The sequence below is a fragment of the Oryctolagus cuniculus genome, chromosome 14 (genome assembly GCF_964237555.1).
Source record: "Oryctolagus cuniculus chromosome 14, mOryCun1.1, whole genome shotgun sequence".
Lineage (NCBI taxonomy): Eukaryota > Metazoa > Chordata > Mammalia > Lagomorpha > Leporidae > Oryctolagus > Oryctolagus cuniculus.
Genome location: NC_091445.1, coordinates 67,467,159 through 67,483,755, shown reverse-complemented (window position 1 = coordinate 67,483,755; position 16,597 = coordinate 67,467,159). Strand labels below are relative to the sequence as shown.

The 16,597-nt window shown below is 41.4% G+C and overlaps 1 long non-coding RNA gene across 6 annotated transcripts in view; it reads left to right on the top strand.

The window, feature by feature from the left end:
• LOC100339238 (uncharacterized) overlaps positions 1-16,597 on the top strand; it is a 254,751-nt gene that overhangs the window by 52,080 nt on the left and 186,074 nt on the right. Inside the window, exon 3 of one of the 6 annotated variants that reach the window (XR_011382016.1) lies at positions 14,829-14,913. The exons of the other annotated variants lie outside the window; for them this stretch is intronic. This is a non-coding gene — a long non-coding RNA (uncharacterized lncRNA). The remainder of the gene's footprint in view (positions 1-14,828; positions 14,914-16,597) is intronic. 6 annotated transcript variants of the gene reach the window in all.

The window sequence follows — 16,597 nt, the reverse complement described above, 5'->3', positions numbered from 1 at the left end:
TTCTGAAGACCCCTCATATAAGGCAACAATTGTCACAGGGTCACAAAAGTTACGTAATCAAATTTCCACCCAAAAATTATATAAAACTCATTTTGATCCAGGGTTAGAAAAACCATAAAAACACAAATGCTTCTCTGCACCAAATGAGAACAACTTTGGTCGAGCTTTCCTACCTTCCGTATTTCGACATTGGTGACCTTGAGTCTCTGCCACTTACTGTGTGCTTACTGTGGCTAGTACTGAGGTGCCCTTGTCCACACTGCCCTTTGCTCTGGTATAGCTCCAGATGGCCTCTGTATTTGACTGTGGTCACAGGGTCATTTACTGTCCTACTCATTCAGACACCAGAATCCTGTGGGTCTCTGACTCATTTCCTGCCAGTCTTTTGGTTGCTTGACCACACTGCAGTAGGTCAATCTGCTAACACTTCTTTCTCCACCATTGGTACTCTACCACCCAGGTGCTATAATGGACTTGAGGCTCTACTCCAAGGCTTGCACTCTCCCAGACTCGAAACAAATCAAAAGTTCTCTCCACTATGAGCTTTACTATAATCCCATCTAGGTATCTGTGATGGTCATGAAAGCGTGCCTGCCACATCTCTGACTGTGGGGTGTGTAACTGACTGATATCCCCAGCTTCCCTTTTCAGAAATGGATCCCTGTGCTTGAGTGAGGCCACACTTGCCAGGAACTTCTCCCAGTCCACGCAGGAATATTAAGGTCAGGGAACAACTATATCGGAGACACAAGGACCATCTGATGGTGGCTTTGGCTCAAGGACTCCCTATATACTTTGCCAAAATCTTCTTAGTATAGTTACTGTGGTTTGTGTTTTCTTTCCTCCCTCCTTTTCACCTCTGCATCTCTCTCCTCCCCCTTCCCCTCCTTCTCCCCCGCCTCTCCCCCTCTCCCCTTTCCTTCCCATCCCAGGATTCAGAGGTTCTTCATTGTCTGACAGCTCTTCCAGCTTCCTTCCCATTTTCCCTTACCAGTGTTACCCCCAGTTAATCTTTTTCACATTCAAATCCACCTTGGGATCTGTTTCCTAGAAGATGTAGACCAAGACAGTTTAGAAAAACTAAAAATTTAATCCTCCCTTCTAATTTCTTGAGGAAACCCAAATTTTATCCACATCTCTTACAATTCCTCATTCATGTTTTTTAGTTGAACTTCCCTTTTGGGGAGACAATGGCTAACATAATCATTGTATAAACACAATTTTATTGTTTATTTCTGAAATTCTATAATCTTATTTTTAGCATTCTTCTTGCTTTGAAAAGTCAGGTTTTTTGAATTCCTAAAAGCAAAAATCCCAAACCAAACACATCAAGCCAAAAAAAAAAAAAAAAAAAAACCAACCAACCAAACAAACAAACAAAAAAACAACCTCTTCTTCCCACAAAGTCTGGTTCTTAACTTTTATTTCCATACCAAGTGTACCAAGTGTTCCACAACAGTCCATTCAGAAATTCAGACTGTCCTTTGTTTTCAGATGTATTTACCCTCTATTTGTGGGTAGTGCAAAGAAAAGTTAGTGATAATTAAATGGTTGGAGAATATGAAATCATTGTGAGAGAAGAACAGAACTTGTAAGCAGTAGAAAACAACATGTCATTTAGAATAAAATCACTAAAGTGCCGTTAAGTATCATGTGGCATGAAAAGATTCTTATTTTCATCTTGAATCCTCCCTTTCCCATAGTTTAGTACCCATTGAGTAGGGTGGTTAGAGTTCTGTCCTAGGTATAACTCACTTACAGGACAAGATTGCATCTATTTCTCCACTTCACATCTACTTCTTTTGGAACATCAGTGAGTATTTTAAAGCTTCTGATGCACCATGAGCTACCACAATCCCTACACAAGATTGGAACAAGTCAGCTTGAGGCCAAAACTTTAATCCTGGGAGACAAATGGTGTGTGCATACAGAGAGGGGCCACATTTTTTTGGAAGAGTGGATTTATTAATATTTAGCTACAGACCTTTCTCTCTGTCTCTCTCTCTCACTATCTACTCTGCCTGTCAAAAAAAAAAAAAAAAAAAAAAAAAAAAAAAAAAAAAAAAGGCCAGCGCCACGGCTCAATAGGCTAATCCTCCACCTAGCAGCGCCGGCACACCAGGTTCTAGTCCCGGTTGGGGTGCCAGATTCTGTCCCGGTTGCCCCTCTTCCAGGCCAGCTCTCGGCTGTGGCCAGGGAAGGCAGTGGAGGATGGCCCAAGTCCTTGGGCCCTGCACCCCATGGGAGACCAGGAAAAGCACCTGGCTTCTGCCTTCGGATCAGCGCGGTGCGCTGGCTGCAGCGCGCCAGCCGTGGCGGCCATTGGAGGGTGAACAAACGGCAAAAGGAAGACCTTTCTCTCTGTCTCTCTCACTATCCACTCTGCCTGTCCAAAAAAAAAAAAAAAAAAAAAAAAATTAGCTACAGAGTGTACTGCAGCATGCAGTATATAGAGCTGGAGGCCACAGTTTACATCATAAACTATATAAAGCCTGGGAAAAGTTCTTGATTAAAAGACTATTTACTGATGACAGGAGGTGATGGTTTCCATCTGAGTTGGGAGAAGGAATTTATCAGGGAAAACAATGGAGTTCTCTAAGTGCCAGTGTCAGTTTCTTTTCCCTGCTCCTATTTTCTCCAGGGGTTGACATACAGGTGTGTGTTAGTGGAGGGGGACAGGGCAGGAGGGCTGGGTGGATGGAGTTAATGTAGAAATCTCTGGATGTTTGAATCTCTAAAAAGCTGATGTGTGGCTGGCGCCGCGGCTCACTAGGCTAATCCTCCGCCTTGCGGCGCCGGCACACCGGGTTCTAGTCCCAGTCTGGGCACCAGATTCTGTCCCGGTTGCCCCTCTTCCAGACCAGCTCTCTGCTGTGGCCAGGGAGTGCAGTGGAGGATGGCCCAAGTCCTTGGGCCCTGCACCCCATGGGAGACCAGGATAAGTACCTGGCTCCTGCCATTGGGAGGGTGAACCAACAGCAAAGGAAGACCTTTCTCTCTGCCTCTCTCTCTCACTGTCCACTCTGCCTGTCAAAAAATTAAAAAAAAAAAAAAAGCTGATGTGTCTTATGTCCTATTTAATATATGAAATTGTAGCAGATAAAGTTATTTTCTTAAGCATGTCCCTCTCTGTGTCCTATTTAAAAAAATGAAGAAACTCTGAAAAGAGTTAAAGGTAACATCACTAATATATGCAAATAAGACAAGTTTTTGTTGTGGGAGCCTTCCTGAGCCCTGTGGCATTGTTGGGTGTTTAGTAGCCTCCTTGGTCTCTATGAGATGCCAGTAGAACATCTCCCCCAAGCTGTGACAAGCAAACATGTCTCCAGATATTGTCGAATGTCCTCTGGGGTGGTGAAATCATCCCAGGTAAGTACCACTGCCCTTATAGTAAATAGAGTTGGTTAGATAACCTCCTTACGTGCTACAGTGACCAATGTATCACAAAAAGAGAACACACTGAGAATATAGAATCGCACTGACGGGTATGCTGAGGAGGTGGGTACACATCAAGCTCCTCCGCCATCATTTTGCTGCAGGCTGAGACTTTGCTCAGTATTAATTTTTATCAGGATTTCTAAAAACAAGATATTAAATCTAAGGAATGACTTCACCTCCTGAGGAGCCCATCCAAATTATAGAAAGGAGAATTTTTCCCAAATAAGAGAACATTGATACAGCAGCACACGAGTCTAGTGGCCCAGATGGATCAGGTTTTGGAGAAGGCAGTGAGAAAACAGGTTTCACTTGTGTGTTCATTAGCGGGCTGGAGGCTGAAAAACACTGTAATAGTCCCACAGCAAAACCTGCAGCCAGATTAGCGAGCAGCTGAGCCCTAGACACACACAAAAGTGTATGAGACAGAACATAATACATTGAAATTTATTTGGCAAAATCTTAGCTAATGCATTTGGAAAAATACATCCTACAGATATTCTGATGAGAAAATACACCTGGTGAGTAATATAGCCAAAAAACTCACAAGCATGCACACATAATGAATTCTGCAATCTGAAAACAAATTAAAAAGGCAAAAACATCTTGAGTTGTGGGAGTCCTGAAAAAAGCAATATCTTCATTTGCTGTGCCCCCAAGACTCTGGGTGGTAAATACATCCAGGTGAGGTCATACCTGGATTTTTTTGTTTACTTTGGCTTATTCCAAGTCCAGATAGCTGTAAATTACTTGGCAAGCATACAAGAGTGAGCAGTGCTGAAGGTGGGAGAGGGGGTGGTTGAAGAAGCAAGAAGGAAGAGAGAACATTATCAGCATGTTTCCCAAGTGCCAAGAATGAACATCATACCCATTGTTAGAGATTGATTTATGGTGGAATCATTAAAAGTGACTCATGCTGTAGCAAGTGGGGTGGCCCTTAGCAATGCACTACAATAATCTACAACAGATCTACTCTGAAAGTACTCTTATTAACACAACTTTGTAAGAGATGCTGCTTATCTGATTTTATCTATTTTATATATTAACCAGAATAAATCATAATAGATTGGGTTCAAACATTTCCAACTTTGCATGTGTGTATACATATGTATCATGTGTGTGTGTGTGTGTGTGTAAGTATGTTTTGATGATACTATTTTTTTGTGGAAATACAACTAGAAATTTTCTAACACCTCTAAATTTTCCTTGACAAAATTAGATTCATTATACATGATTTTGTTTTTATGGTCATCCTTTCAAAAATATATATGTTTTCTATAATTGAGGGTTATTGCTATAAACTGAAATGATTCAATTACACTAACCTTTGGTATTTGCTTATCACTCTGACATTGTCAAAGTAACTTAAAAACTTAATTATGTGAGTCGCCATTAAATACTCACTTCGATGGCAAATAATTAGGTAAGAGTTTGGGAACCCTAAGTTACTTCCTACTTCAACACTGATTTGGGAGCATGTTGTGGCAAATTAAGCTACTATTTACAATGCTGGTACCCTATATCAGAGTGTCAATTCAAGTTTTAGGTGCTCCACTTCTGATCTAGCTTTCACCTAACGCACCTGGGAATGCAGTAGAAGATGGCCCAAATACCTGGGCCCCTGCACCTACATTAAAAGTCAGGATGGAGTTCCTTGCTTTGGCTTGGTACAGACCTGGTTGTTGTGGCCATTTGGGGGAGTGAACAAGCAGATGAAAGATTCTCTCTCTCTTTCTCTCTTTCTCCCCCTTCCTCCCTCCTTCCCTCTCTCTTCGCATCATCACTGTCACTCCACCTTTCAAGTAAGTGAATCTTCAAAATTTATTAAAAAAATAAACTTTATTTGACCTGATAATTATCATCCTAAGCAGCTAGCTGGAGGGCTCCCACGTGAGTTGTGAAGAAAAAAAGAATCCAATAAAATTCCGGGGAGCTACCTCCTCTTCAGGTTCTGACTCCAGCCCCTGCCTTCTTCCCCTCAAATCCTCTTGTTCATTTCCCCACTTTCTGCACTATTGTCCATTCTAAAAATGACTGACATAATTTAATGGTAACTGTTAACATAACCTACTACAGTATTTCTAATCAATCTACAGATAATATTCTTGGTTTGTTATTAAAATAGTATGTAGTCATTTTTATTGTAACTACACTTTTGGCCTAGAAATAAACTGCTAAGAGTTAATTCTTAAGATGATTCATAAATTGGTTAATTGGGGACAAAGCATATTAAAGAGAGGGAGTAGATTGATCTATCAGCCAATGAGCTGAAACTAAGTATTCTTTCTGCATGGCAAGGCTACCTGTGGTTTTTAGTGCTTGAAAATAGGCTGGTATGTTGTAGGTATCAAGGAGAGGAGAGAACACCGAATGTGATCCAAATAACTGTTAGGGAAGTCAAAAGATTACTCCAGAATGTATCTGGTTGAAGGTTCTAGTAAGATATTGCTCAGGCATTGGCATTTTTGGTATTGTTTTTGTTATTGTTAATGTTTTCTGTCTGTTGACATGTGTTCAAGAACATGGCAAGCACATAAAGAATGCCTGGAGATGGGACTTCTTAAATTTTTATAGGTGTTTTAGTCCCTTGGGTAAGTCTGCAGCCACCTCCTTTCTAGCAAGATCAACAGTGATGAATACAGTAGGTAATTAGAAGGTAGAATTATCTCTGATTAGGGACACTAGGAGAGTTTCCTTCTTCATCTGAATGTCTATTTAAATTGCCTTTTATTTTTTAAAGACTTATTTACTTATTTGAAAGGCAGAGATACAGAGAGAGAAGGAGAGAGAGAGAGAGAGAGAGAGAGAGAGATATCTTTCATCTGCTGGCTCACTCCCCAGATGGTCACAACGGCTGGAGCTGGGTCAGGTCAAAGCCAGAAGCTTCTTCTGGATCGCCCCCGGGGTTGCAGGGGCACTTGGGTCATCTTCCACTGCCTTCTCAGGCACACTAGCAAGGAGCTGGTCTGGAAGTGGAGCAGCTGGGACTTGAACAAGTGCCCATATGGGATGCCTACACTTGCAGGCACAGGCTTTATCCTTCTAAGCCACAGCACTGGCCCTGTTGCCTTTTATATCTACAGGTTTCCTACTAATCTCTGATCATCCTATCATTTTCAATCCAACAAATGTACTCTAGCTCAATGCTACAGCTTTGGTTGTGTTTCTGAATCTGTAGTTCCTGACAATTAATGGTGCATTAGTGGAAGACTTTTGGAAAGCAAAATTTGGAAAGAAAAGTTTCCAAGGGCAGAGCAGAACAATTCCATAAGTATGAGAGACCTAGGAATTATTTATTCCAGCATCTTCATTTTACATAAAAAAGACTTATAAGAATGAAAAACTTGTGTATCACACTACTAGCTGCCTCTAAAACCTGCGTTCCTTTATTCTGAGTCTAAAATTGGTCAGCAGTATCATGGTTCTGCCAGGTATGGGGCTGCTGTCACTGCCTACCATTGCCAGGTGCGCTGAGAGCTGAGGAAGGGGCCTCAGTGGAGGTGGTGCAGCTTAGTATGTATGAGTTTGGACCCTGGGCTGAGTCGGTTCTGGTTAGAACCTGGCTCTACTGACTGTGATCTGATGCAATTAGCTTAGCACCTTCCAGCCTCAGGTTCTTCATCTATAAAATGGAGGTTACAGTGTCATCAAATTTCTGGGTCACTATAAAGGTCAAATGAAGCCCTTACACATATTGTGAACTAAGTTTCAGGATAAGTACCCTAACCCTGGTTTTGATAACCATGAGTAGAATTTAGTAATTTTAGCATCAAGAGCTTATCTCGGCCGGCGCCGCGGCTCACTAGGCTAATCCTCTGCCTTGTGGCGCCAACACACCGGGTTCTAGTCCCGGTTGGGGCACCGGATTCTGTCCCAGTTGCCCCTCTTCCAGGCCAGCTCTCTGCTGTGGCCAGGGAGTGCAGTGGAGGATGGCCCAAGTGCTTGGGCCCTGCACCCCATGGGAGACAAGGATAAGTACCTGGCTCCTGCCATTGGATCAGCGCGGTGCGCTGGCCACAGCACGCTGGCCGCGGCAGCCATTGGAGGGTGAACCAACAGCAAAAGGAAGACCTTTCTCTCTGTCTCTCACTGTCCACTCTGCCTGTCAAAAAAAATAATAATAAAATAAAAAAAAGCTTATCTCTTTATTTTCGGTCAAAAAATTAATAAACAAAGGCTATGAAGATCCAAATGCATTCTGACTAGCAGACCGCTTCTATTTGCTGATTTGACTGATACAGTTGGACTGTATAAATTGGAAATCTGGGCCTTTTCCTGGAGATTCAGGTCACATTTATTACAGCCACTTCAAGTAGCAATGCATCTTGACTTCTGACATTCCGGGGACAGGACTTTTTAATACCCTATTTTTAGCCTTCAATGGCTACCTTTTTATTTAACCTCAATGACGAAATACCAAGAGTAGAAGAGAGTCAAACTTGAATTTACTGACTGCTTTTCACAATATGTAAAAAATTTTTTAAGTCATGTTTTAGGGTGTCTTAGGGTGGATTATCCAGAAACAGAGGCTGAGACAAAGATTGTGAGCAAAATAACTTATTTGGCTTATTTGGAAGGTGATCTCAAAGGGCATCAATAGGGGAGGAGAAAAGGCGACAAGGGAGGGAAGGAAGTACTTTATCAGCTATATTATTGTTGTGAGCAACTGGTGTTCAACCTATCTATGTGGGTGCAGAAATGCGACAGGTATTGCAGTACAATGCTTTAGACATGTGAAGGAAATAAGAGTGATGCCTTCTACTGTAGCATAAGTTACAAAACAATAACCAACTAGCCCTAGCATGTGAGTCATGAAACTTAAGAATCAGATATATTTGTCTAATGAAATATCCTTGAAAAATAGCCATAGATCATTTTATATCCCCAGAAAAAGCAAGGGAAGGTGGAACACAGGTCTTGATTTGTACATGAGGATGTATGTGCTCAAGTTCCTATCATGGTAATCCCATATCTGTTACCCGTTTTGCTTTTGTTTTGTGAAATATGGTCTATTAGAAATCATTCAAAAGCAGTGGCTGGCGTTGTGGCATAGTGGATAAAACCACTGTCTGTGACTCTGGCATCCCATATGGGTGCCAGTTAGAGACCCAGTTGCTCCACTTCTGATCCAGCTCCCTGCTAATGTGCCTAAGGAAGCAGCAGAAGATGACCCAAATGAAAGAAAAGAATGAAAGAAATCATGCACAAATAAACAATAGCCATTGTCTTTATGGTGCCCACTTTCCACTCAGCACCAGTGATGAGATATTTATCCAGTTGGTAGAAAGTTAAACAATCTAAGTCTTGGCTCTCATTTAAGCATTGTATTCTGCAAAAAATCAGTTTAAGATTAATTGTAAGTGGGCACAGAGTATACTATACATAGTACTGCAAGAATAACAATAAAAGGAACATTATCATGGATCTAACTCAAAGTTCAGAATAAGTTCAAGCTGTTACTCTGTCATATGCTTTCACTTGGGATGGGAGTGAAGGGTGGGAAATTTTTAAATTATCCAACATGTTTTTTTATTGTACTTGGAAAGATGTCTTGTGTTTTTTCTTTTTCCATTTATGAAATGAGCCCAATTACTAGTGTTTCTGGGATGCATACACAGCCAAGAATTAAGCATTATTTGGGACCTTTCTCCTTTACTTAACTTACAAATTAGGAAAAGATAGTAATTGTATGTACTGGATGTGTGTGCATATTATTTTCTGCTTTAACTGCAATGTAATCCATTACCATTTTCAGTCAAAGTTTTAGAGAGGGCCTTGTTACAGATTTTTTTCAATAACTTTTGGTAACAGTATTGATATCCTACTGTGATATTATAAAATAAGCACTTGATTTTCTTACTACTCCTGACATACAACTCTAGAAAACCTTGAGCTCTCCAGTTGTAAGAGCCATTTTGTAAAAAAATATATATATTTATTTATTTGAAGGGCAGAGTTAGAGGGAGGCAGAGGCAGAGAGAGAGAGAAAGAGAAAGAGAGAGAGAGGTCATCTATCTGCTGGTTCACTCCCCAGATGGCTGCAACGACTGGAACTGGGCCGATCCAAAGCCAGGAGCCAGGAGCTTCTTCCAGGTCTCCCTGGTGGGTTCAGGGGACCAAGGACTTGGACCATCTTCTGCTCTTTCCGAGGCCATAGCAGAGAGCTGGATCAGAAGTGGAGCAGCTGGGACACGAACTGGCGTCCTTATGGGATGTCAGCGCCACAGGCGGCTTTACCTGCTATGCCACAGTGGTGCTTGATATTCCCTTGGTATGTCAGGATGAGGGCTGGTTTAGGAAAGTTCAAGGCAAGATTAGAAGGTTGGGACTTTCAGCACCATCTACCAACCTTCGGGGGAGAAAGGTTGAAGGTTTAAGTGATCACCACTGGTCAATGTTCTCATCTATCATACTACAGCATGAAAACCTAAAAGCTTTGGTTTTAGAGGGGCTCCAGATAGCTGAGTGCATAGTATTTCCTAGCAATTGGTACACTCAGAGGTCATGGAAGCCCTGTGGCTCCCTTATCCTTCACTCCATCCAACTCTTTAACTGCATCCTTTGTCATATCTGTATAATAAGCCAATCAAGGGAGGTCAGTGCTTCCCTGAGTTCTGTGACCCACTCCAGAAAACCAATTGAACTAAGGAAGAAGGTCTTAGGAACCTCAATTTATAGCCAGGCTAGTCAGAAATTCAGTGGGCTGGGACTTGTGACTGGCATTTGAAGCGGGGGAAGTCATGGGAACTGAGACCTCAACCTGTAGGATATGGTGCTGTCCCTAGGTAGACAATGTCAGAATTGAAGTGCAGGACAGCCGGCTGATCTGCGTTGCAGAGCTTATTGCTGGAAGGGAGAAATCCCCACACACATTTGGGTAACTAGAGGCACAGAAGCGATTTGTGTAGTGAGATTATAACAGGAGAAACAGAGGCTATTTTTTATTTGACTATGAGGATTTTTAGAAAAATGGAACTTAGATTATTTTGTTGCAAATGTTTTTAAGTCTACACATATGAGGAGTCTTCTAAAAGTTTATAGAAATGCATGTTACAAAAATTATTCATGGATTTCAAAATTGTTTTGCATCAAAATAAGATTATCTATTAGTGGTATTTCCCATGAACTTTTTAAAGTACCTCCACACTCTGTAGAAGCAGTTTCTGGGTAAGAATTATGTATAACAGCAGTGGTTAATATACAATTGCAATGATCCTTGTTAGAACCACAGCTATGGAGGTAAATTTATCTCTTTTTTGATGTGCATTCTTCTACAGTAGAAGTGGTAAACCCAAACTATTTAAAAGTGTCTATGAATGCAGAACACTGTTTCTATTATGTGTTAAGGAGGAGAGAACTATGCATAAAGGTTCACCTGGTAAATGTTATGCAATGGTTGATTGTTTACAGCAAAGCCCAACAGGGACATTAGAAATGCTATGCTTACTTGCTTTTGAATATTGCTATCAGTTAATTGATTATTGGAGGACTAGCTGTTAGATATATGATTAATTACTAAAATCAATTAAAAATAAATATCTCACTTTAGTTTTTTTAAATGGAGGTTTTATAAAGCAGGGATTGGCAAAATTTGGCTCATGAGCCAAATCTATCCCACCATCTCATTCTATAAGCAAAGCTTTTTTGAAACTTTAGCCATGTGCCTTTACATATATATTACTTATGGATGTTTTTGCAATACATTGGCAGAGCTGAACGATTGTGACAGACCAACAGTTCCCTAAGCCAAAAACATTTACTACCAGCTTTATTTCACAGGAGAAATTTACTCACTGCTAGTATAGACATGTAATTCAATTGATCATGATGAGGATGATGATGATGATGATTTTGTTTGGCACAAAGTCTGTTTGATGCTGGTCTAAAAAGATCAAGGACATGTGCATGTCTCCTTTTGATGCCAATTCTATTTCTCCCTCTTGGAAATAAATGCTATCAGTTACAAAAAATATTGGAGTACAAATTAGTAGAAAACCAAAGAGATCATACTGTGGATGTTCTGATTTTATAGATAAGGTAATGAGGTTAAGTGGTGTGTCCAAGATTACAGAGGGCACAATTTCTCCTAAAGAAAAACCCTTTGAAGGGGCTTTTGATGTAAGGCCCTTCCAATGAAAGGCAAGGCATGCTTGATCTGTGAAGAACCATCCTCCATTCTATGCAGAAAAGTCATTTATCTAATGCAGTTGCTTTCAAACTTCAGTGTACATCAGAATTACGTAGAGAGCTTCATAAAATGAAGATTTGTAGTTTAATCTTCGTTCCCCAATGTTGCTGAGGGAGTGAGTCTAGGAATTGGCTCAAAAATTTCCTTTTCTACTAGGTTTTCCAGGTGTCACTGATGCTGCTGGTCCATATACCACCCTTTAAAATCCATGGATTAGTACACTGGGACTGATTGTTTTCTGTCACTCAAATGTGTCAGCACTTCCCTCAAAAGCTAAAGCAACCATTCCCTGCTCCTGACTTATTACCATTCTAATACGAACAAAGAACAGCCACAGTCTCCTTCCACGTGATTGTTTCACACATTCACAATTACAGTGAAAAGAAAGAGCAAGAATAAGGAGATTAATCAAGTCTTAGTTATAAAACTATATATTAGGAAGCAAAGACTGGTGTAAAAGAAAGATAATGGAATGTAAGACATTTTCACTTCATGGGCATGTTGTAATTGACAATGGATGGAAAGAGTGTTTGTGATTGTAGGAAAGCAAGAATGAGGAGAGAATGCAGGAAGGCAATATGATGGGTATTCAAAAAAATTAATGGAAAATATATCTTATGAAAAAAGCTATGGATGGATATAAAAAATGTTGCACCAAAATAAGCCTAACTTTTAATTCCATTTTCAAAGAAATCTAAAAAATTATTTATTTATTTTTATTTGAAAAGCAGAGACACACACAGAGGGGGAAAGGGAAAGAGAGACAAAGAGAAAGAGAGAGGGAGAGATCTTCCAGCTGGTGGCTCACTCCCCAAATACTCTCCACAGCTAGTACTAGGCCAAGCCATACCAGGAGCCCAGAACTCTAGTTGGGTGTCTCACACAGGTGATGGGGACCCATCTGCTGCCTCCCAGCATGCACATTAGTAGGAAACTGGAATTAGAAGTGGAACCGGGAAGTAGAGTTGAAACTTCAACTGAAGCACTTGGATTTGGGATAACAGACATCCTAAGCAGTGACTTAACCATTGTGCCAAATACCTACCTTCCAAGAACTTTTTGAAAGATACCCTTGTTTTTGCTCTTAGTTTTTATATTTGCACAATTCATTAGGCAGTGAATCACAGAATTTTTGTTGTAAGATATCAAATTATACTATCTTCTCCCCCTTACACAAATTTAAATTAATTTAAGGTGTACATGTATGGAATCACATATTTACTTCATAAAAACTTTGTTAAAGAGCTCAGTTGTTCTTTGATTATAAAGTTTAAAAATAGCTTTATGGTAATAGGCTCTTTTTACAATTAAAAATAATAATAAAAATTACATTAATCACACAACTGATCAGTAATAAGACAACAACAATGTTAACTTCCCTTGATTCTTAGTACCAGGCATTCATGGAAATGAACAAGGAACAGAGTTTTATTTTTCTTGGATGCTTTGTAATTTAAGTTGTTTTGCCTTTCCTTGAGGGAAGAAGAAGGGGGTGGGAATATTTAATCTCAAAAGATTAAATATGAACTGGGCAGTGATGAGCAAATATAATTCACACTCCACTCCCTCACCAATCAGCAGTAAACACAACTGAAGTGGCTTCTTGCAAGAAAAAGCTCTGAAAATTCCAACTGGGAAAATTTAAACCTGATGTTTCTCACTTCCTTCCAGCTTGTCTGTTGCAACACTTGACTTTTTCTCTGCATCTGTGCCCATGGATTACCAGACTGCTGGCACTGTGGTCTCCCTGGCTGTGAGATTCAGGATTTAGAGGACCAAGCTGGGCATGTCTGAAGCTGAGTTTGTCCTTCCCTCCCCTATTTTGCCCCCAGTTGCTCCCTCTCTGAATTTCCTTACTTGTGTGTAAGTCACACAAGCCAAAAACCTCAGAGCAAAGCTTGCCAACCCCTTTTTCTCTCTTTCAAATCCAGCCTGTTCCCAGTCTCTCCATTCCTCTTCTGTAATGTCTTTTACATCTGTCTCCTCCTCAGTGCATAGTGGCTATGCTGCCAGTTCCAGTGCCTGCTGGTTGAAGGACTTCCATCTCCAAGTGCTGAACCTCAGTTCCACCATTTCATTTCTAAAATAAGAGTAGTTATCCTTAGCCATAAATTGTATGAGGAGAAAAATAACATACACAAAATGCTTAGTACAGTGTCTGATACCATGGTAAGTACTCTCATGTAGACTGAGTATATAAGTTATCTAAGAGTAAGATTTTACTATGTGGTTTTGAGTTTCATTTGTATACTGTATACATTATTTTCTTATATAGAAATATGCCTTGTTTTGAGAGAGAGAGAGAGAGAGAGAGTACTTCCATCTAATGATTCACTTCCCAAATGCCCACAATGGCTTGCACTGAGCCAGGCAGCAGTTAGGAGCTAGATTTTCAATCTGGATCTCCAACACAGGTGGCAGGAACCCAACTACATTAGCCATGCCATCACCTGCTGCCTCCCAGTATGCGCATCAGTAAGGATCTGGGGTTGGGAGTAGAGCTGAGACCAATACCCTGGCACTTATGTTTGGACAAGAGTTTCAACCAGCTGCTCAACTACTAGGCCAAACGCTTGTGTCTATTTTTGCACATAATTTTGTACTCAAAACCTGTTTCATTTTCTAAAATGACATTCCTCAAATGATATAATCTTAAACTTCCACAAAATGTGGATCACCCCTGTTTTTGAGAATGAAGGAGATGATATTAATTATATGTAGGGACAGGCACTGGGCATAGTAGTTAAGTTGCTGCTTAGGATGCCTGCATCCTATATCAGAGTGCCTGGTTCGGGCTACTCTGATTCCAAGACAAGCTTCCTACAAATGCACACCCTGGGATATAGCAGGTGATGGCTCATGTAGTTGGGTTCCTGATACCCAAATAGGAAACCTAGATGGAGTTCCTGGCTTCTGGTGAACTCTTGGCTTCAGTATGAACCAGCCTGTGCTTTTGCAGGCATTTGGCAAGTGAATCATTGGATGGAAGTATCTCTGTGTTTCTCTCTGTCTCTCTGACTTTCAAATAAATTAAGATATTTTCAAAATATATTTAAAAACAAAAAACACTAAGAACAAAGCATCCCAATTATGCATGGAGAACAGAGATGATACTTAAGGATTGCGTGTCACAGATTGGGGGGTATTATTTCAGTAGAGATGTAATTTACCCTGAGTCCTGAAGGTCCCTCCCCATTCTTGCTAGGTATACAAGGACTTCAACGCTCTGACCACTTCCCATCTGACCATTCTGCAGAGCTGTGCTTGCAGCCACAACTTTGAGGCAAGAGGTAGTAACTCCTTTCAGGACAAAGATTAATTTGCCTACTCTTTGCTTTAGCACTGGTTGGTCCTCGAGCCCTTTTTCCCCCCTTTTCCCTTTTTTTTCCACCAGGAAAGCCTGTTTTTGCTTTTACTAGAGGCTCAAGTGGCATATGACAGTTTGTAGAATGGCTTCTTAGGTAGGTGGTTGAGGGAAACAAAAAATAACCTGGGGTGGGAAAGAAAAACAAACCTGGAAAAGGTAAGAGCTGGCTGGTTTCTTCTCAGCCTGAGTTTGGAGAGGGAGTCACTGCCTATCAGGATAAGGATGGATCCCTTCCTTCAGCCCTTGGTAAAGTAGAGGGGAAGAAAGCAAAACGCTGTTGCTTTGGGTCTCCTGAGTCTCAAGAAAAAGGGGAAAAGCTGATACTTTGACGTCATGAATTATGGGAAAGGGGGCAGGGGTGAAGGGTAGGGCACAAGTCAGTTGTAAAACCTGGCAGATAGCAGATGGTGGCTGGGTGTCCTTTGTTGGAATCACTCCAGTATGGGGGTGGGGGCATCGCCACTGCTGATGGTAGCTGAGGTCTAGAGAGACTAGCAGTGGCCAACTGAGACTGTCCTGTTCTTTACAGCCCCCAACATCAACCTTCTCATTCCTCCCCCAACCGGATCCCCTGATTCACATCCACAAGCTGGTGGTGGCTTCAGAGAAGTCTCTGGGGCTCTGAGCTGCCAGGGGCTAGGGCCGGCTGCTGACACACAGGAAGTAGGCGCGGCTTCGTGGGCGCTGGAGCTCAGGCCAGGAGCTGTCAGTGGGGCCTTGGCTGGGCTTGGTCTCACCATCCCCACTGTCTATGCTAGGCTGAAGGGCTTGCAATATCTGGGCTGGAATCTGGGTGGGTGGGACCTGCTCATCTCCTTGTTGTTCCCCCTCCAAAGGGGCTGTGTCTTTGGGTTCCACTCCATCAGTGCCCTCTATCGGTTGCTGCTGCTTGTAGGGCCAAGGGCATCACACAAACCATAGTGGGTAGAGGAAGGGTGGTGAGAGTCGCTGTCCAGTCTTCAGCCCATTCCTCCCCACTGCAGGTTCTCTCCCACCTCCTCACTGCAGATTCTTTCCCACCTGAGGGCAACTCTGTGGGATGAATCAGGGGAACCTGAATCCTTTGGGGTCATAGTGTAGTGGCTACCTTCCAGCAGCTCTCCCAGCCCCCGACCCCTGCCATCCCCAGGACCCAGTGTTCCTCAGTGGTGACACAAAACCTCTGAATCATATGGGTCCCATGAGATGTAAGACAAGAACTAAGAAATATGCTGATGTCCATGCAGTTTGCTGTGCTGAAATAAAGTCCTTTTCTATGACAAACAAGTCTTGTGACTTCTGCCAGATTAATAAACAGTAACATATTTATTTCTTCATCTCTGCTAGTTCCTACCACCTAAAGTACTCTTCTGTTAGGAAACAGTTCTTCCTTTCTTTGTAAACAGGGGAAATACTGGAGAGGGAGATATCAAATCTATGGCTGCAGGTAAAGCATTGATAAATTTCCTACATGAATACATTTTGTGTCAGTCCTTTGCATAACCAGAAACCAGTTCTACCTATCTCAAAGATAAGGAACTTAAAATGCTTTTGGAAAATGGGATTAAAAGTAAATTTACTTTGGTGTGAATTTTTTTTACTTTTTATTTTTATTTATTTATTTGAAA